This window comes from Melospiza georgiana, chromosome 3 (assembly GCF_028018845.1).
Source record: "Melospiza georgiana isolate bMelGeo1 chromosome 3, bMelGeo1.pri, whole genome shotgun sequence".
Taxonomy (NCBI): Eukaryota; Metazoa; Chordata; class Aves; order Passeriformes; family Passerellidae; genus Melospiza; species Melospiza georgiana.
The window spans coordinates 36555105-36576599 of record NC_080432.1 but is presented as its reverse complement, the minus strand read 5'-3'; the positions used below and the strand labels follow the sequence as shown (position 1 = coordinate 36576599).

Genomic DNA, 21495 nt, shown 5'->3' with positions numbered 1-21495 from the left:
AGCTATCTAGAATATTTACCTGCATTGTTCTGCTGCTGCTTTTGTTACCAGTAAAACTCAAACTGGGCATTTCTCGCAGGCTTTGTACATTAGATTGCCAAATGTGGGAACTGGGAAGTTTTTCCAGTAGCCGGGTCAGCTTGTGCCCCCTGGAGAGTCCCTCCCTGCAGGGCTCCTTCCTTGCATACACAGAAGTTACTTGCTGAAAGAAAATGTAGGGCTTTCTTTTTTTGGTATGTTTGTTTTTATGCTGTTGTAGGCAAGCGCGCGTTTTCTTAGGGCACTCCTCTACAAGAGCAGCAAGTTTTCGTACCTGCACCTTTTGCCTGTTCAGGCAGTAAGAAGCTGTCCTTGAATGGAGGAAAGGCAGATTTCACACCTGCCTGCTGATCAGAGAGAGAGGAGAATGGAAGAAGTGGTGTTTGAGTGAATGAACAAACTTTCAGGCTGACTCAGTGATACACGTACAGGGTACGCCGTAAGGATTAGTCACCAATTTACGGTAAATCTCTGTGCCGCTTGCTGGGGATGCGTCTCTATGGAGCTGCACTCAGCAAGCCTTGTAGACTGAGAATGCAGGTAAATGTTATTTCCACAGTATTTTCCCAGTGAGCAACAACAACAAAACGCAGTGAAACTCAAAGTCTTGTAAATTACTGAGCTAAAGGCAAAAAAAAATCTTTTGGCTATCTCATGGTGCTGCTATCTTCATCTGTGAAACTGGTAGGAAAATGAATAAATTATGCAATGACCTCTTTTTTACTATTTAGAAACCTGTGCTTACATGTTATTAGTACTGTTCTACCCTGTTCTATGCGGGTTGGTTTTATCTCGGGTTGTTTTTCTTTCAGTAGGTAGGTTTCAAGATGCATTTGTGTAAAACACCAATTTAGCGTATGGCAACAGAATAACAATTACAGAGAAGGATATTCATCTGTTGAAAACACTATTTTCATTTGCCAAACAGAAATTTCAGGAAAATTACCCTCCAGGTTGAATTTTCTTATAAATGTTCTCAAGTTCTGAAATTATTTACTGGCAGAATAGGTAAGCACAGCACTTACAGCAGAGTTCCTGTTAAGAAGTTACTTCTTTGAGGGGAAAAAGTGGGGGGTTTAATTTGAAGGAAGTTATTATTTTTAAAAAATGGTAAAATTTTTCTGCAGCATTTTCTAGGTTACCCAGATTTACCCAAGTTATTTTGTACTTTCAGATCGTACTTTCAGCAGTTTCTTCTGTTTGACTGAAGTTTTTTTTGTTTGTTTGTTTTTTCTCTTTTTTTTGGTTAATTTAGCTGAGCATCTTTCATAATTCTAAGATGCCCTTTCTCTCTGATCTTCTGACCTGTTTTGCTTGGCTTGTTTAATCTGTCCTTAGAGAATAGTTAATTTTGGCCATAATCGGACCAAAAAATCCTTTACAGCTGTTAGAACAAGATTTTTTCTCCTTATTCTTTGTTTAAAATTACTTCCTCCAAAATAAAAAAAAGCCCAAACCAAAGATCTTGTTGAAGAGTGAGAACCAGACTGTGCTGGCACTGCTGGGTGGGACGGTGCTGAGGGTGCGTGCCTGTACAAGTGGTTTGGCTCACTGCTCTCCCGGCGAGCTGATCCTGTCGAAGGCTTTGAGTCTTCTGAAGAGCAGCAGCGAAGGCTGAAAGCATTATTAAGTTTTGGGGTTATCTCACACTGTTTATTTGAAATGGAAGCCAAGCAGTTTGCATATCTCTGTATCTTGGATCTGAAAAAAAAAGTTTGTTTTTTTTTTTTTTTCACTAGCCTATGTGTGGAAATGACATCACAGCTTACATCAGCCATGCTAAATTCAGAGGTTTTTTCTCCTCCCTGTTGGGTTATTAACTGAGCATTAGCTCTGTGCTGCAAGTCTTGCTTGGCTAACTGTGGCACATCAATAACTTCATCGTAAATGCTCTGAATTTTGTGCAATGAGGAGAAATGAAGATCTGGTGTAAAGCCTTTTGAAACTGGTGGGAATGTGGCTTGTTTCCTTGCTGTGTGTGCCTCCAGACTGGGTGGCCCCTGAATACCATGCTGTTCCCAGGATCCCTGCTGCAGCAGAAACATCCAAAGGATGTCACTGTTCCTGTTGGCACTTCTGGTGATCAGGTCAGGAGTTTACTGTGGCACATTGTTGGGTAGGTTATGTCCCCATAGCCCTGCAGGCAAAACCTGCCCTTGTGGGACTGAGTAAGTTTTGAACTAAAAGCTCTTACGTTGATGATGAATGTCCCATGTACAAAGCTGAGCTCCATGTCGGGGAGTTGAGAGCTCCTCATCTCCACCAGAAATCTCCAGGTTTTGGAGCTGCTCTTCTGGGGTTGATGCAGGGCTACAGCTGTGGCAAAGCGTAAAATGGAGGCATAGGGGTTTCCTGTGAGAGCCTGAGGACCTGGGAGGAGGGAAACAAAAATCAAATTAAAGTTGACATTTTGAAAAGTTGATTTCTGTGTTTTTTAATCATAAAGCAATTTTTAAAGTAAGTCACTTCCCAGAGGAAAAATAAATACATTAAGAAATGGGAGAAATGTTGAATTTGTGCATTTGAGTGCAGCAGACTGGGTAGCAAGCTAGTGGTGGTACCAGTCTGCACAGAGACAAAAGAACAACCATTGTTCTAACTCTCCTGCTAAATTTCCAGCCATAATGCCCTATATGTAGAGCATTTTAATTTATCTTTATCTTTACTATTTTGGGAGGGCTGAGGCCATGGGGATGGGATTCATCCCAATCCCTAAAAACCACAGCGAAACAAGCTCATATGACACTTCAGAGAGATTTCCCTTCTTGTGTGTCTCCGTCAGCCCTCTCTGCCTTGGGAGAAAGGCAAGGAGGCCTCCAGGGACCTCCAGCAGGAAGACTTGTAGGAACAGCTTTGGATTGGGCTCATGGCCTGTGAAAGTTACCGATATCCATTCACACACTTTGTATTTTTTTGCATCTCTTTTTCTGCCCTAGCCAGGAGTGAGGGGATGCAGGGGGAAGGGCTGAGGGATGTGCTGGGAGGGTCTGTGTTGGTGTAACCCCGCGCGTTTGAGCGGTCAGTGCTCGCACACGCCACGGAGTGCTGCAATTACTTGTCTCTTTTAGAGCTTGCGAGGAGCACTTCATTGCTGCAGTTACTTGTGTGGCCATATGCTATTTTTTTTTCTTACATATGTTCTCTGATAATTGTCAGTAGCAGGTGCCTGTGAGCCAAGGCGGAGCAGTATTTAAAATTCAGATGCTTAATGGGATTAAAGAATTGTGCGAGTTAAGCACCAGCAAAAGAACCAGGTTGAAAGCATTGGCCTCTGGAGGTCGTGTTCCTTGCAGAGCAGTAACATGGTTGGTAGCAGTGCCGGTCTTTCATTTCCACCATCCACTTGTGGACCTTCATGTGACCTTCAAGAAGTAGTCAAGAGGTCTAGTTTTGGGTCCTTATATGTGGTTTGGCTAAATCAGGAAAAACACAAAGTTGCTTCTGAAGTGTGTACCCAGCCCCCAGGAACAGAATTGGATATGTGCTGCATCCCTTCTTGGTGACTTGGGTGGTACAGGGCTGGTTGGAGATGTGACATGAAATCTCAAGTCTGGCAGACTCCCACTCTTTGAACCTGCCTTTCCCCCTGTGTTTGCCAGGCATCCCGAGCTGTTCAGGTTGCATAACTGGCTGCTGTTACATTGCACGTTTGTGCTTTGGGTCCCATGGATCATTGCTGTGATAGTAATTGCTGATGTTGCATCTCCTTCCATCATCTGAGAAACAGCCACCAAGAGGAGAGATTTGTACTCACTCTGGACTTGGAATGATTCAGCTGTGTCCACTGAAAATCATTTTGGGGCATTGCATGACCAGAATCCCCCATTATCCATGATACTGCTGTCACATCATCTTCCTATCTCCACAAATAGCACTCTGAATTACCACTCCTTCTGTGCTTCAGTTGGGGGAACTGGGTGTAACAGATGTCTAGGTGACCAACAAGTCAGAAGTATCTTGTATTTCAAAGTGTCAGGAAAGACATAAGGCCCCTAACATTCTTTTGTGGGGGGGTTTTGGTTTGGGGTTTTTTTCTTCATTTCTGGTAAAGAACTAGTGAAATACAGAGCACATATGGAAATGGCAGACGTTGTTGGGTTTTTGATTTTTTTTTTGTTGTCCTTGTTTCTAAAATTAAGCACACAGGAGTTTGTGAGATCTTGCAAAGAATTTAAATCATATTGCACAGTCATGTGTTCAAGGAATCTTTTTAATCTAGTCACATATATAGTGAACGGATCCAGATTTTAAAAAATACATTGCAGTAAGGAAAGGTAAACCAAACAGGATAAAGACAAAAGGCTGCTAAGTATTTTTGACTGTACTTTCCTAGTTTAGCTTGCTGCCAGTACTCTGTTTCTTTTTGTTTGGTTGTCCTTCACGTTCTTCCTATGTAAGAAAGAAACCCGAGTATGAGCTGTTCTGCTTATCCCTTGCGTAATGTTGGCAACTGAGAATTCAATCACACGACTTAAAAGTAGGTCTGTCTCCGTGTCAGAAAACTAACAGTTTCTCCTTCCTGTGGGTGGACATCCATGCACAGGGGTAGTAAGGTTTTATTCTGCCATGGTGTGTTTCTGTAGTATGTTTCTGAGCTGGATCGTGGGAGGAGGAGTGATCTCACAGCTTGACCACAAGTGCACTTGGCAGTGCTCACAGGGGCAGAGCTGGTTGCAGAATTTGGGTCAGCGGGACAGTATCCTGGTGAAGTGTCTGGCACAGGACCCTCTAGGACCAACTAGCTCTATTAATTTACCCTAATTCATGCTATATATACAATAGAAAAAAAAATTCTCGGGTGTTTTTACTTCTGCATCTGCAGAATGTCGACCTCGGACTACTATGAAACCTTTGAAGTAATTTTGATGGCCTGTCCTACCCCACTTCAGAGCACGAGCTACTCAAGGCAGACACGCTGAAGTCAAGTTTAGGCTTTGCAACTGAAAGGATATACAGCCCATCATCAACTGTACATGATTGTTTTACTTGTTTCTCATGGTGAATTTAATGAGGCAGATACATATATATGCACACATGCACAAGGCAGATCTGAAAGCAGTGAACACAGGCATACATGCATTGTGTTGTAATTGTTTTCTCTTGGGGGTTTTGTTATTGTTGTCCCTTTCACAAACTGTGAACCTGTAATTTTTCGTGTGCTGTTCTTTCGCCCTCTCTCCCAGAGAGGTTCAATCTATCATGTTAAAAGAAATCAATAAAAAGTCTAGAGGTTTATTTATAAAGTAGAGCATAGAGAGAGGGTGCAAAAATTCCATTAAAATGGCAGTTTAGCACTAGCTACATCTCTTTGGGACTAAACTCCAATATTTTAAACTATTAAAATTGTTACAAGAGTGCTTTTAAAGTGCCACAAATCACAGTAAAGCTTTCTAGCTGAAACTTGCCTTTATATAGCGCACTAGAATTTAGCTTATATATGTTTTTGGAGTGTCTGATGGATGCTGCCCTCAAACACCATTTTAGCATCCATTTTAGAGCTTTATTACAGTTAATAATCTTACAGGTTTATCCTCAAGGGGAAATACGTGAATGTAAGAAGTCAGAATTTATTTTCCTTCAGAAATGTGAGTGTATGTATGTCTTTGTGCAGATGCAACTCTGAGCAAATTAATTATTTCTGAGAAGTCTATAGGCTTCTAATGTAATTCATCAGGATTGCCTGGCTTGGCACATGCTGCTTGGTTACAGGAACTTATAAATTCCAGTGGCTGTGGGTTATTTTGTGACATAGCAGTTTTCACCAGTGATGTGATGGTCATCTATTCCATGTTTTCTATCCAGAGAAATAAATGTGTCCGTGTGCTCATAAATATGATGCTGGAAAGTTTATGGGATAGTGTCTGTGCTGAACCTCTCAAATATCAGAAGTAGTGTGTCTGAAGTGTAAGCTTTGCCTCCACTCAGCATGTTTTTGAATCTTTTTTAATAGCTCAAGAAGATTGATCTTGAAACTGTTGAGTTTAAAATGCAAATGGTGCTGTATAGTTTTGTGTTGTATCATCTTCTATCCTGGGATAAAATTGTTTCTACTGGAAATGCCCTTTATTTACTTCCAAAAACACCCATTAAATACCCATGGTGAACTCTTATTTGGGCCAAAGGTGGGCTTCTCCCTCCCCAGGAGACAGTGCAGGCTGTTGGAGAGTGTGGCTCTTGGTGGGGGCTGTGGGAGCAGACGACATAAATGAGCATGGCAGAAGGCAGGTGAGAAACTCCAACTCACCACACATTTGTGTGTGGTAAAAATCTGCACCCTGTCACACAGTCATGTCTGTACATACGACTCAATAACCCAATTCACCATTCCTGCATTGTTCATCAATTTTTGCTTTTCTTACTGATCCACAGCCAGTTCTAGCTTACTTCTTGCTGTTGATTGTGAACATTTTCCTCTTTCCTTGCTATGTGGAGTAAAGTAATGATCCCAGCAAGCTTAAAAACAGCAAAGCTATTAACACTGCCCTTTCACTGTTAATTAACATATGAAGTTTCAGAAGAAGGGCTCTAACCCGTGTAGTTTTTGTGTGGTGGAGATGCTAAAGGGAAAGCACTAAACCTTACTTGTCTAAGCACAGACAGCTAAGATCTTTTCTGTAAGGTGCTTCTCAGAGTGGAAAAGGAAAGCCTCTAGTTGTGTTACAGAGCCCTGAGCAGAAGTGATAGTTAGCATCTCTGCTTTTGAAAAAAATAAGCAAGTGATGTTAATGAGGATAAAGCAGAACAGCATCATTCACAAAAATTAGTTTCCTGTGAAGTCTGAAGTCAGCAGCCCACTGAGACTGGGCTTGCAGGTGGGATGGTTAGGTTTGACCAAATTGTGTTTACTGCCAGCTAAGGTTGGCATCCCAACTCTGCTTTTCTGTTGGGGGGGCTCCTCCTCCTTCCTCTCCCTCTCCCTGGGCTTGCTCAGGCACATTGGCTCCCTCACCTCCTGGTGCTGGGCAGTGCTGCTGTGCCCAGACCTGCACCAAACACTGATATGAGGAGGGGAGTCTGGTGAGAGGTGTGGGAAGGCAGCACAGCCCAAAGTGTTAATTGCAGCCTTGGGAAGGAAGGCATTTGTGAGGTCAGGGTGCTGCAGCAGTGTGGAGGCTGCCTGAGATCATTTAGGAAGTATGATGTCCTTGAAGAGAAATGCGGTTCTCCTCTCAGTGTGCCATGCTCACAGAGCTTTTGTGGCTCTGACTCCCTGACTGTGTCCCTGTAGGCAGAGCAGCCATCATTGGGCTTTGAACGTCCTGTAGTTCAGCCACTAGTTTCCATTTCTTTCCCTTCCTCCCAATGGTGGACATGTCCTCAGTCTAGCAGGATGTTTGTTTCCTTGCTTGCACCGTGGACTTTTTGCAGATTGTAGTAAAAAAATCTTGACGGAGTGTTGGTGCTTGTTGGTGCCGTCCTTGAGGAGAAAGGGCTGCTAGGTGAGGCTGAGCAGGCTGTGAGCAGCGGGCACACACTTTGTGTAACAGGTTAAATCTGTTGGATTGCATTGCTTCTGCTTCTAAAATGTCCTTGGGAAGAGCACTGCTTTTGGCCAGCTGCTGTTGGGGTGAGTCTGGTCATACACTGGCATCTGGGTCATGGTCTTTATGCTGGGCTTGAGGCATCAGCCAGCTCCCAAAGAAAGCCTTCAGTCCATCTAGCGAGATTTTCCTGTTATATTTCCTATTATATTTCCTATTTGGGGCATGGTGGTGCCCTACTTTGCCCATTGGGGGTGGAGGAGGGGGTGGTGTGAAGCCATTTTTGTGGGTTTGCCAGGGTGAGGAGGTGGCGTGTCTTAGGATGTTGTGATAACTTTGCTGAGTCAAACAGCTATTGTGTAGCTGCTGGTGACTGGAAAGAATTGTCCTCCTGCAAGTGTGATCTTTTATAAGTTTAAGGTCTAATTGTTGTAAGTGTGGCTCTCTTGAGACACTTAAGTCACTATTTAACCAAACTGGCAAAACCACGTCTTTGGCTTCAAGTTTTGCCCACCAGTTCTGTTGATCTTACCCTTTCTCAAGATGCTGTGGTACTGGCACTGGCCCTCCCCTGTGCTTGGGGTTGAGCCCACAGTAAGTGAGGGAGGACTCTCTCAGCTTTTCTGATGCTTATGGCAGAAGGGAGGAAGTGGTAGATACCAATCTTGCCCTCTCACACAGCCTTCCACACGCATCTTGCTGCTGGTGGCCACCCAAACTGTCCCCTAGAGATGCTGCCTTACCATGACTAATTTCCTGGCTTCTAATTTGAAAATGCAGTTATCAAAGTTGTGCCAAGTTCCAGCTTTTGTTGTATCTGAAAACCTAGAAAGCATACTTCTGGGAAGCAGTGTTGGAGATCAGTTGGTTTTGGGTATTTCTGGTCACTGGAAGACAGGAAGGAGATTAGTAAGTGTTGAGGATTTGACTAATTTAATTGGTGTACCTTGATTTCAAAATCAAGACTTAGTGCATTGGAAATAGTAGATGAAAAGTCTGTAAGGTACAAAGACTAATCAAAGCTGTGATTGTTAAAGATTTATACTGTCACTTATAATGCCATAAAAGCTGAATATGATTGGTGAGATAATCAACTTGTGTGATAAACATGTTATCTTTCTTCTGTTGTTTATACAAATAGTTTTGTTTGTAGTATTTTGTGGACTGTGGTATTTAATGTCCGTGCATGTTAGACATAACTGTTAGTTAAACTTCCTTGGGAAAGATTTTAACTAATAGACGTACAAGCATGTGAATGTAGTAAATTCTTTATGAATTGTTTTCCCAGCTATAAAAATGTTCTAGTTAAGGGAAATAACTTTTCTTAGTAAGTAAATATTGCTCTTAAGGATAAGATTTTGTATTTTCTTATGTGTTTTTCCTTTGGGATATGTGTGTGTGTTTTAAAGAGTGCTAAGTGAATAAAAATTCATGCTTGGAGTATTGGTGAGTTGGTAATGCAAGGTCAGATATTTGTATTACTTATACGGCTACTAGTTTAAAATTAAACAAATTCTAATATGCATTTCATGCATATCAACAACTAAAGATGTAAAATACAAAACACAGAGTAGAATAACAGAGGTAAGCTTTAAATGTAGATGCACAGAATTAATTGAGATGGCTGGGGAAGCAGATTTAGAAAAACAGGTATTGAGATGGCTCCTTTCTTTATTTGAGCAATTGAAATGTCAGAAATTGTCTAGAAGGAAATTTTTATGGCTTGTACAGTTTCAATATGTGAAAACTGTTGTTACCAGATTTTGCATTTATTGGTGGAGCTATAAATAAATGCAGAATAATTTTGCTGGAGTTTTTGCAGATCGATATCAGCCCAACAGCTCTCAGAATCTGGCCTCACTTTCTCCTTGGCTGGAAGAGCCAATTCTTAAAAACTGTGGCAAAACTAGTAAGCATTAATCTTGCACAAATTGGTTAATGGGGGGCTTTTTTGTTTTGTTTTTAATGAAAAGATATCTTTTTCAGACAGACAGTTTCCTGGGAATGCTGGAAGAATCAGTTAACTAAGCAGTTTCCCATTACCAGTCTTGGTCCCAGCTTTTGAAAAAGCAAAATACAACCTCCCCCCTGCCCCAGCCTCTGAGAAGCCCACCAGACAGACAGCCCTCCCTCTCCAGGGGCACCCCAGCCTGAGCACCCCTGAGGGAAATGTGCAGCACAGAAGACTGAGCAGTTTGGTAAATCAAGTAAAGGAGAAAATAAAATTCTTGCTGTTTCAATGTGGAAATCAGGAGAGAAATATCAAGGTTGGCTGTATGTTAGCCTAAAAATCAAGGTTAGGAAGTTCCTTGAATAGTATGAACTCAGCTTTTTTTTTTTTGCAGGGAACTGCTTTTAGATTGCCTGGCTCTTTAGGAATTGGTTGATAAATTTTAATTTTAGCAAAAAGTGAGTCAGTCAGTTACCTAAAATAACATTTTTGTTAATGCCTTGCCCCAGTGTAAAGCATTTGAAGTTTAAAAAAAAACAAACCCACTTTTTTTTTTTTTTTTTTTTTTCTGTATTTCTTCTGTCTTTAAAATTGTCTCTATGATCTGCCAGCAAGCTGTGAAATGGTTGTGGCAGTCACTACCTTGACTTAAGCCCTGTATGGAGACTCCACGGCAGGGAGTGCGATCATGCGATAGGCAGAGTAGTGGAACACGTCTTCATTGCTGCATTTAGCTGCTTTCTGCCCTGTTCCTCGTGGGCTTTGGCAGGATCAGGACCACAAATTAACTTCTCCATACACTGCTTGTGACCCTTGACTGAGCAGGGTAAAGGAAAGAAAAGATGGACTGTGTACTCATAGAGACACTGCAAATAAGAGGACAGTTCACCTCTTATTTTAGCTTCTGGAAGTGCAACTTTTATTGAGCTGCTGCTAGGGGAGGCTTGGTGAGATGTAAAATGGACTTCTCCTGACTGCCTCCAGTGATCCCAGCACTGCCTGTCCTCTGTTTCTTGGGTTAAGAAAAGTGAAGCGAGGCAGCAGGAAGCAAGGATGTAAACTTCTCAGAAGCAGAAGGAAAATAATGACATCACTGTTTTTTCAAACTTTGAGCAGTCTTAAAGTTCTAGAGGTGTTTTCATCATATCTATTTCATGAGGAAAAATGTGTATTTTTCATAGCACTTGATGTGATCATATTTTTAACTTTTTACAGTGCTGGCATTTACAGATGTGGCATCTGCTTTGAAATAGTGTTTCTTTTATTACAGACCTGATTAGTTGGGAGGGAATGGGAATTAGAAATTTTTATAACAAGTACTGGCAGTATCTCACGTGCCCCCCTTTAAATATCTTCCACTTTTTTTTAAATTTTTATTTTAAGTCATTATGTGAGGTGCATGTTATCCACTGAAATAGAAGTACATGAGGCAGTTGGAATTCAGCATTCTTGTGAAGTAATCTGTTTCAGTAAAAAAAAGGCTGTGAAACTTTTAATAAGTAAAGAAAAAAGTTCAGAAAGTTTCTGACTCAGGAAACACACTTTTTCTTCTGAAAATATTACTTGTTGGTGTAATTCTTTAAGGAGGTTATACTGCTTTTGAAAAAAATGATGCTGAATGAATATCATGGATAATACAGAAGCCTTTGTAGGATGTTCGCTGACCTACCTAAAAAGCCCAAGAGAGATAATTACAACCTTTGGTAGTCTACATGTAAATGCATTTTGCAAACGATTTTCCTTGCAAAAATACAAACCAGTTACTTTTTGGAATCTGTATGTATGTGGAAAATGGACTGTAAAAGAGATGCCTATTTCAGGCAATTTTTGATGAGTTCCAGATTAAAAAAAAATAAAATTATGGCATATTAAATTATTAGGCATCTTTACTAGGGTGGTAGGAAGATTTATGGTGCAATGAAATATTGCTGCAACCTAATTTAGAACTTGACAAATCTGGTTTTATAGGGTTGAATTATAAGGGATACCTCATTACTTGTGGGGAAAATTTCTTTTATTATTATTTTTGGCACCCTGGTCTTCTCTTTGGTTGAGCTGTGCTCTGTAGAAGCTGCTTTGGGCAAGATGTTCTCAGCTGATCCTTTTTCAAGGGAGCTGTGCAGGATGAAGTCATAATTAAGGATCACATCCTGGCAGGCCTTTCTTACCACATGTGGTTGCTGATTTCAAGTTAAATGCTTGCAATCCTCATTGCTCCTTGGTCAGAAATGTAGTTTTTTTTAAAATCACAGATTTGTACTTCATTGTGAGATACTCCTTACTGATAGTGAATATCAGATATCTATATACAGTATCTGTAGAAAATTTAGCTCTACCAAAATTACATGTGTGCTGCCTTTTTTTTTAATCCTCTTTTCCTTTCTTCTGCATGCAGGCCTCTTGATTGCACAAGGGCATGCTTTGAGCTTAAAGTAAGAGGCAATTTATGTAAAGTATGACCTGGCATTACAGCTTGCAGCAGTAAATAGAGAACATAAAAAACGCCCATTTTTTCAGTTTAGAAAGTCTATAAAAATTTTGGGGTAGCAAATACTTCGATCCTCTTTGGAGACTGCTGATAATATTCTTACAGGGCTGTTTACAGGTTCTCAGTTGAGAAAAAAACTTGGAAACCAAGTTTGTGCATTCAGCTAAACTGAAGAGGAAATTTTACCTAGAAATAGCATTTCTTCCTAGGGTAATACAGAGTTCCTTGTGTGCATTGTTTCCCCCACTGAACTGACACGCAGAGTGATTGACCTTAAGCAAGGTGCACACACATGTAACTACATCTATGTGCACATGCAGGAGCATGTGACAAAGGAAAACAAAGCCACAGGCTTTGAGGTCAGACAGTAAATCTTTTGGGGACCTTTTCTCCTCATTTCTGTGGGAGAGAAGTTTCAGCTGCTCCCAGTGCTGTTACCTGACCCTGTGGCTCCACAAGTGTGCTGTATGAGGTGTTGTGCCTGCCCCACAGGAGGAGTAAGGCATTGCTGGATGGCTTATGTGGTCAGGTATGAGGAGCAGAGGAAGTGTTTGCTTTTAGGAGATTCTCAAATTGAATACCTAAATGACCTACTGGCAAGCACAGCTTCATACGTTTAAGGAGAGTCACAGTTCAGTGTATGTTGAATGTGCACTATGTTAGGCACTTAGCTTCAACTATAAACCATTTGCTGAGTTTTAGTGACTCTGATGTTTAGTCTTTGTCCCCCTCGCCTGTGTTTAGACATTAATAGCCAAGTATTTTGCCTCTGTATGTTGCCTTAAGTTGCACTTTTTTCTGATGTAGTCATCAGATCAAATTATTTATAAAATGAGGACATCCTTTTGGACTTGATGTGTAAACAGTCTTTTAAATATGTGCACAAGCAGAGAGATTCTTCTCTGTTTATCCACAGTTAAAGGCTAAACATTAATAAATGCTAACATTAAATAGTGGGTTTTTTCCCCCCTCGTTCTTTGCTTAAATTTTCCCTTTAAGGTTCAGATTCCTTCTCTAGATTACCAAAGAAATTTCCCCTTGCCCTTGATCAAGATACTGGTTGTATTATGTCTCGGCTACTGTGATTATTGTGAGCTAGAGTAAGCAAGTGCTTTTTCTGGAGTGGTTCCTGCTGGACAGGTATTCATCAAAACCACGTCTGCAATGCTGGCACGTGTGTTTGAGGGTAGGATCTACTGTCTTCAGGCAGCATGGTGACTCCAGGACTCTTAAATTCTGGAATTACCAGTGAGAACTGGAAACATGCCACCAGCTCAACAGAGTACCATTCGAAATTTCCTTGGAGCTAAGTTTGTCTTGGGCTTAGCTTATTTCTAAGATATCTCAACAGGCAACACATTTGTAGTATGGATTTGGGGATGGTGAGGAGGGATTCTCAATAAAGATCAGAGGTGACTGATGATGTCTCAAACTGCTGCAGCAGAGAGACTCTCCTTTTGCTCTCTCTGCTTTTGAATATGTTTTGCTGGAGACCTGGGAGGTGCCCATCCAAGATGCTGCCTTCAGCTGGAAGGGGAGATGGAGAAGCAAGCAGTAAAACAGCGTTTGAGAAACCTGTATCTTGCATCGTTTTATAGGTACTTACTGCTGCCAGGCAAATTTCATTTGTGTTTTTGTTTCAGCTTTCTGGGTTTTGTTTTTTGCCTTTTTTAACCAAATTTGAAACATTCTCTTAGCCAATGACAGCAAGGTTTGCAAATCAAAACCAAATCTGAGCATAGCACTACACTTGAGTGAGCTGTGCTAATCTAAGACAAGCTTCTGTTTCCTGCTTGGAGCTTCTCCCCCATGCTCTCGTTTGGCACATGTACAGCCCTGTGTGCTGACAGCCACCTTTGAGGCACAGATCAGTGAAAGAAGTGTCTGTGGTGGCAACTGCTCCAAGCTCAGTATTTCATGTGCTTACTGGCTACCTGCTGGTGGTTAGGAAGTAGATATTTGGAGTCATGTAGGCTAGAGTAAAGTCCTACATTTGTGAATTAACATCCATAATGGAGTGATACCAGGTCCTTTTTGTGTTCTTATGATCAGACATTTCTGCCAATGAAAGTATTTCCCATAAGAAGTCAGAGTGCAAGCTGTGTGTGAGCAGAATATTTCAGGCAGTGAATATGTTGAACTGATAGTCCTGCATAGCCCAACGCTGCGGTTTGCATAAAAGCAGCCCCTTAAAGACCCTGTGGTCTCATGTTCTATCAGCAACTCTGAGACTGACTTTCACTTTCCCTACAGTACATGAAGAGATAGAGAAGAGAATTTGCCATCAGTTTTCTCTCCTTGCATTTTTCCAGACAGTTTGGCCTCAACAAATTGTACAGCCTCCCTCTTGTCTGCGTGGGAGAGTACAGACTGCTGCTGGCGGCAAGGAGGAAAGATTAACATTCATCTGTTCTCTCCCCACTCGCTTTTCCATCCCGTGGGCATGGGAGACTTATGAATGTTCTGCTCCTTTGGGGTGTGTTTCTACTCACTGCCCTGATGGGAAGACCACAGAGACACCGGTAAGGTTGTGCAAGTTTCACATTGCTGATTAAATAGGCATATGAGGAAGTCAGATGCAGTGTTTCCCTAGAAGAGGTCAGAGAGGAAGATGGAAGGACTGGCATAAGCCTAAGTTGCTCACTTTCTCGGAGATCTCCTTTTCCAGAGTCTGTGCACATTGAGGGCTTCATGGAAAGTCTGCCTCCTCACTTGGGTCTTCCATGAAAACTGTGTTTAGACCCACTTTGAGAAGTCCTTTCCAAGCAGAGAAACTTTCTTCTTTGATCTTTACTCTCTGTTTTAATGTTGCATGTATAGCCAGAAAATCTGATGGGGAATATGGGGAAAGACATTATGGGAGGGTTTTGTTTATTCCTGGGTTTTTTTTAAGGGAAGTTTTTTCTGATGTAGAAGCTGAAGTTGATACTTTATAAACGTCTATAGTATCAGTACATAGCAAATATATTACATTCAAATGTAAGATGAGGAGTTTTACCTTCACATTGTGGCATTGTGAGGGACAAGGAAGGGTTTTGCAAACACATCTTTCTGAATGATGCTGCTGCAAGGGGAGCTCTCTGTGCCATTGTCCTTTGGTGCCCATTTGCCCTGCCTAGGAGTCAGGTACTGTGGTGGGTGCACACGTGAGGAGTGGTGTATCTGCTTGCTCCTGCTTCCTTCTGCACGACACCAGCCTGCCTCTGCAGGAACAGCAGTGGCCTCGTTGTCCTGCTGCTGCCAAATTGGGGGGTCTCTCTTAAGTTAGAGCCAGATATTCCTTCTCCTGCTGCTCCCCATCCTCAATGGGGAGTGGTTGATAAGTCAGCATTGCTAATTTAGCACTGTGGAAAGTTTGTCCTTGATGAAATGGAGTTGGGAGGTCTTGCTCCTTCCTCAGTTACTAGTTCCTGCAGGAGAGAGGGCAGTAGGCCATTTCCCATCATTTCCAGTGCTTGCCACTGCGTGGTGGGATGTGATGAGCCAAGTGCCACTGCCATTGGCTTGGAGGTGATGGATCTGCCAGTGTGGACAGGAGTTAAAAGAATTGCAGAATGTAGGGAGCTTTATGGGTGGGCAACCAGCACCTTGCATGAGGTGGTGGAAGAGTACAGTTGTGGTAATTTTTTGAAAGGTACAGTGAGGATTTTACCTGGGGTGTGCCTGTCTGTTACTTACAGTGGCAGGGAATTTCTAAAGAGCTTGTTTAAACTTCTGAAAGGATGTTGCTAACAGGCGTCAAGTGTGGTGAGGTCAGTCAAGAACAACAAAACCTCCCATTCAGATAAAAGCACGGAAGGGAAATGCTGCCACGTGTGGGACTGCTTTAGGCTAAACTGGTCCGTGCAGTAATTTGTGCAGCTCTCCAGAAACGTACTATGGGTTTGAGCTCCCCAGCTCAGACAGGTCTATGTTCATGTTCCAGGCTTTGGGAAAGCAGGAACGTCACCATCTGTGTCCTACTTCATTTGAAAAAGAGACTTTAAAAAAATCTTGAATGCCAGCCATCTGCTGATAGTGCATCCAAACTTTATCCTGGTATCTGGGGACAGAGGAGGAGGAGAGTTTCTTAGGTGAGAGGCACTGTTGAAAGAGAAAGAGCTGCCTGTAGCTGGGGTTCTCCTGGATCCAGAAACCATCAGGGGAGCATGTGCAGGACGGCTTGGCATCTCAGTGCAGCCACTTTCTGTAGTACCAAAACAGTCTGGCCTAGAGAGAGTGAATCTGAGTCCCATCCTGCTGACAGTCTGCAACACTTGCTTTATGGATTATTAAGAGGAGATTTGAGCATTTCTATGAAGTGGATGCTCAGTGATGAGTGGTTAAAAGCCACCATATTGATGTTTGACACAAAAGGATAAGTCACTTTTTCCTTGTGGTCTGGTCATTGGGCATAATGTTGTTTCAGAAATACACTGGGTTGTGGTTTTCTACAAGCTGCCTATGAAAATAGCCCCACAATCTCAGTGGGAACCACTATGGGCCCTTGGCTGGACACAGAGCAAGAGCAGACTTGCTTCTCTTAAATTCTTATAACAAGTCTCCCCCAGCAAATGCCCCCTGAATTTTGATTTGGTTATGAAGGTGCTTTTTCTGAAGTCAGCATCTCATGTTTCTATGCTGTATTCTCTTCTCCCCTGTATTACAGCAGTTGAGTGCTGCTTCTGCCCTGGTGGCTCTGTGTGAATGTGAACACAAGTAAGGCAGTAGAGAGTTAAAAAAAAATCCATTAATTAAAATATTTACATTGGAAGCTGCAAAACATTTACTCTTTGAGTAAAACAAACTTCCCCATTGTTCTTGTATGATTGCTACAGTTGCTCTGAAAATAGCCAGGAAGAGGTTGTGCTCTGAGGAATTTTACTGGGTTGGCAGGGGAATAGGAGGGTAGGGATACTGAAGTGGGCTCTTGGTCAGTGGCTCTCTTTGTTCAATCTTTCTGTAACGTGCACAGAAGATATCTTCTTCATAAGGAAAAAAAACCCCAAGAAATAACCAAACAAATTTTTCTTTTAAAAAAATAAACCCCATAGTGGTGTCATGAGTTGTCATATTATTCTGGTAATGCCAAAAAAATTAATGATTATCAGTATAATCTGAGAAAATGGTATTTACAGGATGAAAGGTTTATTTTTTAGCACTTAGGGGAAAAAGGAAGCGCCCAGAGCTGGCAATTTGGACGCTGGCTGGGGACCACATGCTGCCATCCCCATTTTGCTGGTGGGGAAATGGCAGTGCAGTGTGGTGAAGGATGTCACCTCTCTGTGGCACTGAGCACCTGTGGGTTCCTTCTGGGGTCTGTTGAAATCATGGCTGCAGCTGCTCGGTGTTGAAAAAAAAACAAGTGAGGACGCACCTATTTTTTCACTTTTTTGCTTTAGGCACAGGGATACCTTTAGTAGCATCATAAGAGAAGAGGTAGGCAAACATGAAAGCTCTTTGCTTCAAATGCTTTAATTCCCACTGTATCTTCCCCCAGATAACTGGATTGAAAAACTAAGCATTGTTTGTTTGGTTTTTTAATAGTATTCTCTTGTGTGCCATTTGACCATTGCATATTTCAGACCTTCTCCACTCTGGCACTGGACTAACAGGTTTCTGGACTTCGTGGGCAGGACACTGGAGGGGCTAAAAGAGCGTGAAGGGATTGGTTTGTTTGGTTTTTTAGGTCCTTGATTCTCACTTCTCACTCTAGGCAAACCCTTAGATTTTTTCAGATTGCCAGATGGGAGGTCTCTCTTCTGCCCTAGTGAGTCATGGACTGGCTGGATTACAGGTCATGTCGTCTCTTCTTCATAGTGCCATGGCACAGTGTTTGTTCAAGCCTGAGTCTATCCAGACTGTAAATTTTATTGACAATTTTAAGGTTGCAAATTTCTTGGTTAGGTGTGTGGTATTCTTTCATCTGACCCCAAGTATGCCAGACTATGTCATGTTTACTTATATTATAAAAACACCTTGGTTGCTTTGAAAGGTTGGTCTGTAAAGGAGTTAGGAAATTAAACGTACTTCTTTGGGGTAGGCATCATTTAAACTTGACCATGAGAGTTTTGTTCCATCCATTTTTTGCATGTTTTACTGTTATTTAAGAGAGGCTGCATGCTGACAGTTTCTTGGCCTGGAGATAAAAAGTCCTGCTTACTACCCAGGTTTGATAGTCTGATGGAAAATTGTCTGCACGATGTATAACACCGCTGGGATTATTTCTAGCCATTACCGTTGGTCTCATTTTACAACTGTTCACATTATGTAATTTGATGCTCATTTAATTTAATGAGAGGATGCTGCAGACTTACTTATGACTCTGCAGGACAACTTGGATGCTTTGGCCACCTCTGTTAGCCCTGCCAAAGGAGGAAGAGCGTGTTTCTTACAGGACATGTTACAACATCTTTAATACCTTTATTATCCGTGCTTCCCAAATTGCCACAGATGGGAGGGCGACTTGCCTGGGGTGTAGATTGTACTGGAATGGCAGGAGAATTTTAACTTTTTTTTTTTCTTGAACTTTTTATTAGACTTCTGTTGTAAGGTTATCAGGAGGTATTAATGGGCTTTTCCTTTTGTTGCAGATGGAATTTCATGACTTGCTGTATTTTGAATAGGACGAGGAGATGTGTCTGATAAGGTAAGAGAAGAGGGTAAGATAAACATGTTCCTACACAAAGCTGTCACACTGGATGGTTTTTTGGATTGAGGATAATTTTTTTTTTCCTGGCAGAACCATGCAAATAATTGTGATAATTATTTTGAAGTTAAATCTCTAAGCCTCTAAGCTTCTGAGCAGAAACCATCTCTGTTCTCTACAGCTTGTGACCAGTTCTTTCCTCTGGTGAACTGATGTACAAAGACCAGAAGACAAAAAGCGAGGCACAGGGGTTAGCAAGGTAGTCACGCTATTATTTTAGAGCTTTTTTTTTTTCAAGTAACAGAGGATGTAGAGAAATTTTTCTTTCGTTTTGAGATATTGCCTCCCCCCCACATCCCCACCCCAAGATATTCAAAAGTTCAAAAGATCTTTGAGCTGTTTTAAGTTCTACACCTTAAAACTTGTTTTTCTTGTTGCGGTATTCTCAAATTTGGACTGGTTTTTATTAGAACAAGAGTATATATCTGTAGAAATGCTCTAGATTTGAGTTTGAAATTAATATTTGCTGTCCCTAATATGCTGAAGGAAGCTGCAAGTTTGCTGATCTTTTAAAATTTATCTTCTCATAGCATTTTTAAAAGATAGTGTTTAGGTGGATACTTTTTTCCTTATGGATTCTACTTCAGAGGTTTCCACTGTTAGAGAGGAGTAGATGTCTGTAAAACTCTTAGGTGTTGGGAGAACCATATTCAAACAACAAAGAGCCAAGCACAAAAGTAGTATTACCTAGAGACTGTCACTGTCTTTCAGTGTACAATCCACGCTGCAGCTATCCTGCTCTATCACTTGTTTGTTTCATTTTTGTCTCCCCCTTCTTCCTGAGTTCTGTACAATTTACAGGCTTCAAAAATCCCTATTGTTCTTTTTGGCTTTTGGTTGGAAAATGTCATGGAAACAGCTAAATGCATGGTGCCATTGTATGAGGATCAGGGCTAAATGACTTATTCCTTGGATTCAGACATTTAGCTCTTGTAGATGCTCTTGAGGGTTTTTTTTTTTTTTTTTTTTTTTTTTTTTTTTGTTTTTTTGTTTTTTTTTTTTTTTGTTGTTGTTCTTTTTTCATATAAGTTTTGTTTTTCAAGGAGGTTGGATTTATTTTTGGAGGGTGACTGCTCAAGCAAGAACTGAAAACTTTGAATGACTCTTGGCACTGTGTATATGCAAGAATCAAAGACTTAGTGGCTGCCTGTTTTTTCTTTTTTTTTTTGCAAGTATTAGACATTTTGTCCATTCAAACCACCCTCTTTCATGGCACTGTTGGATCTTGTTATGAATATTTTATGTAAGGCTTACTCTCTACACGAAGGTGGTCTTGTGTGTGTGTAGTTGGTAAACCCAGCTCTCCAGGTGAGAGAGCTTGCAGTGTGCAGCACTGTTACACAAAGCACCTCGCATACCTCATTTGTTATGTAAACAAGCTGCTTCGCTTGCACGTGTTCCAACCAGTCTTTCTATCCTCCAAGAATGGGTAATTAAAATTGTTTTCAGGAGACCTCTTAGAGTTCCCAGCCCAACTGCCCTGGCACCCCTGTGCACCACCCCTGTCGCGCGGTGCCAGCAGCGCTGCGGTGGCTGGAGGCTGAGCGGTGCCCACTGTGGCACTGCCACCGGTGTGTGTGTGCTCTTGTTGAAAAGAAACTCAGCTAGGATGGGACAGGTAGAAGTGCTCGTGTTCAGGCTGCTTTGTTCAGATTCAGTTCACTGAGAAGTCTGTTTGTCCAGCGTCAAAGCAATGCGGGGGACTTGGGTGTGCGTCAGCAATGGGGACAGGACAATTTGGTGAGACAACAATTCAGTCATTCAGCTGCTGGTTTTTCCTGAAGACATTATTCTCATGTATTATATATGTATTTTACAGTGTACATATATTACACGGTGTAATTTTGTGTACTGCTGTCTTCTGTGGAGTAAATACTGACAAATCTGTGTGCTGTAGCATGGGCAGCTCTTGTAGCACAGCAGCTGATTGCTATTGTACTGTCTCTCCCAGTGCAAGTTCACTCTCCCCTTGGCTTGTAAAACAACCACTGAGGAGGGTCTGTTTCTTGAAATCTCTTCAACTTGAGGCCATGACACCTCCATGACACCTCCTTTCACCACAGCTTTATTGCCAGCCCTGGACATGTGCAAACTGTGAGGTAGAGCCCAGCAACTGGCCTGGCATTAAAATGAGATTCTGTGATGATGAAGAAGTAGCACTTTCCACTGGCTGTCATCTTTCACCTTTAAAAGGAAATATTCTGTCCTCATTCTGTGTGATACCTTCTCAGTGAAAAATTCAATTCTGAGCTAGGAATGGGTGTATTTTGCTCTTCTTTCTCCAAGAGGCCTTTATTTATCCTTTCCCCAGCAGCCTGGGCTGGAGAAATGCTACTGTCCCACTCCTGGTCCTCCTGTCTTCCAAGAAGTGTCTGTCCTGGTCATGTTCCTTCTCAAGGCTGCAGGTGTCACTCATTCTTTGAACCATCCCTAGCTACTAAAGATGTCATCAGTGTTACTTCATTTATTTCATTTTTTAACCTCCTGCTTCCTTTCTGCATTCCCTCTCCTCATTTACATTTAGGTTTTCTTCCTTCCATACAGTCATCTGGATTCTGCCCCAAACATGACTTCATGTCTTGACTGTGCTTCCTATCAATGTTTTTCCTTAGTTGCTTAGTTTTCATGGATATTTCCTGACCCATTCCCTTCTGTTTCTTCTTCGGGACAAGCCAGTCTGATGCACTCCTGCATTTCATGCTGCCATTGCAATTAAAGGCGTTTAGATACCATTTAAAGCAACAATAGATGGTCCACTCTGTGCAGAAATAATTTTGTTTTAATGCTAGCCATGGTGACTTCCTTGTAATGGCTGGCTTTTGGCATCTCTTCTCCTGATTACATGACA

The 21495-nt window shown here is 41.8% G+C and overlaps 1 protein-coding gene across 7 annotated transcripts in view; it reads left to right on the top strand.

The window, feature by feature from the left end:
* The window catches only part of TRERF1 (transcriptional regulating factor 1), a 97572-nt gene that overhangs the window by 9838 nt on the left and 66239 nt on the right, over window positions 1-21495 (top strand). For 6 of the 7 annotated variants that reach the window (XM_058019933.1, XM_058019936.1, XM_058019932.1 and 3 more), the window contains one exon: window positions 18532-18587. The gene's annotated coding sequence lies outside the window, so the exon portion shown is untranslated. Of the gene's footprint in view, window positions 1-18531; window positions 18588-18768; window positions 18847-21495 lie in introns of all 7 variants that reach the window. The other variant, XM_058019935.1, reaches the window with a different exon arrangement.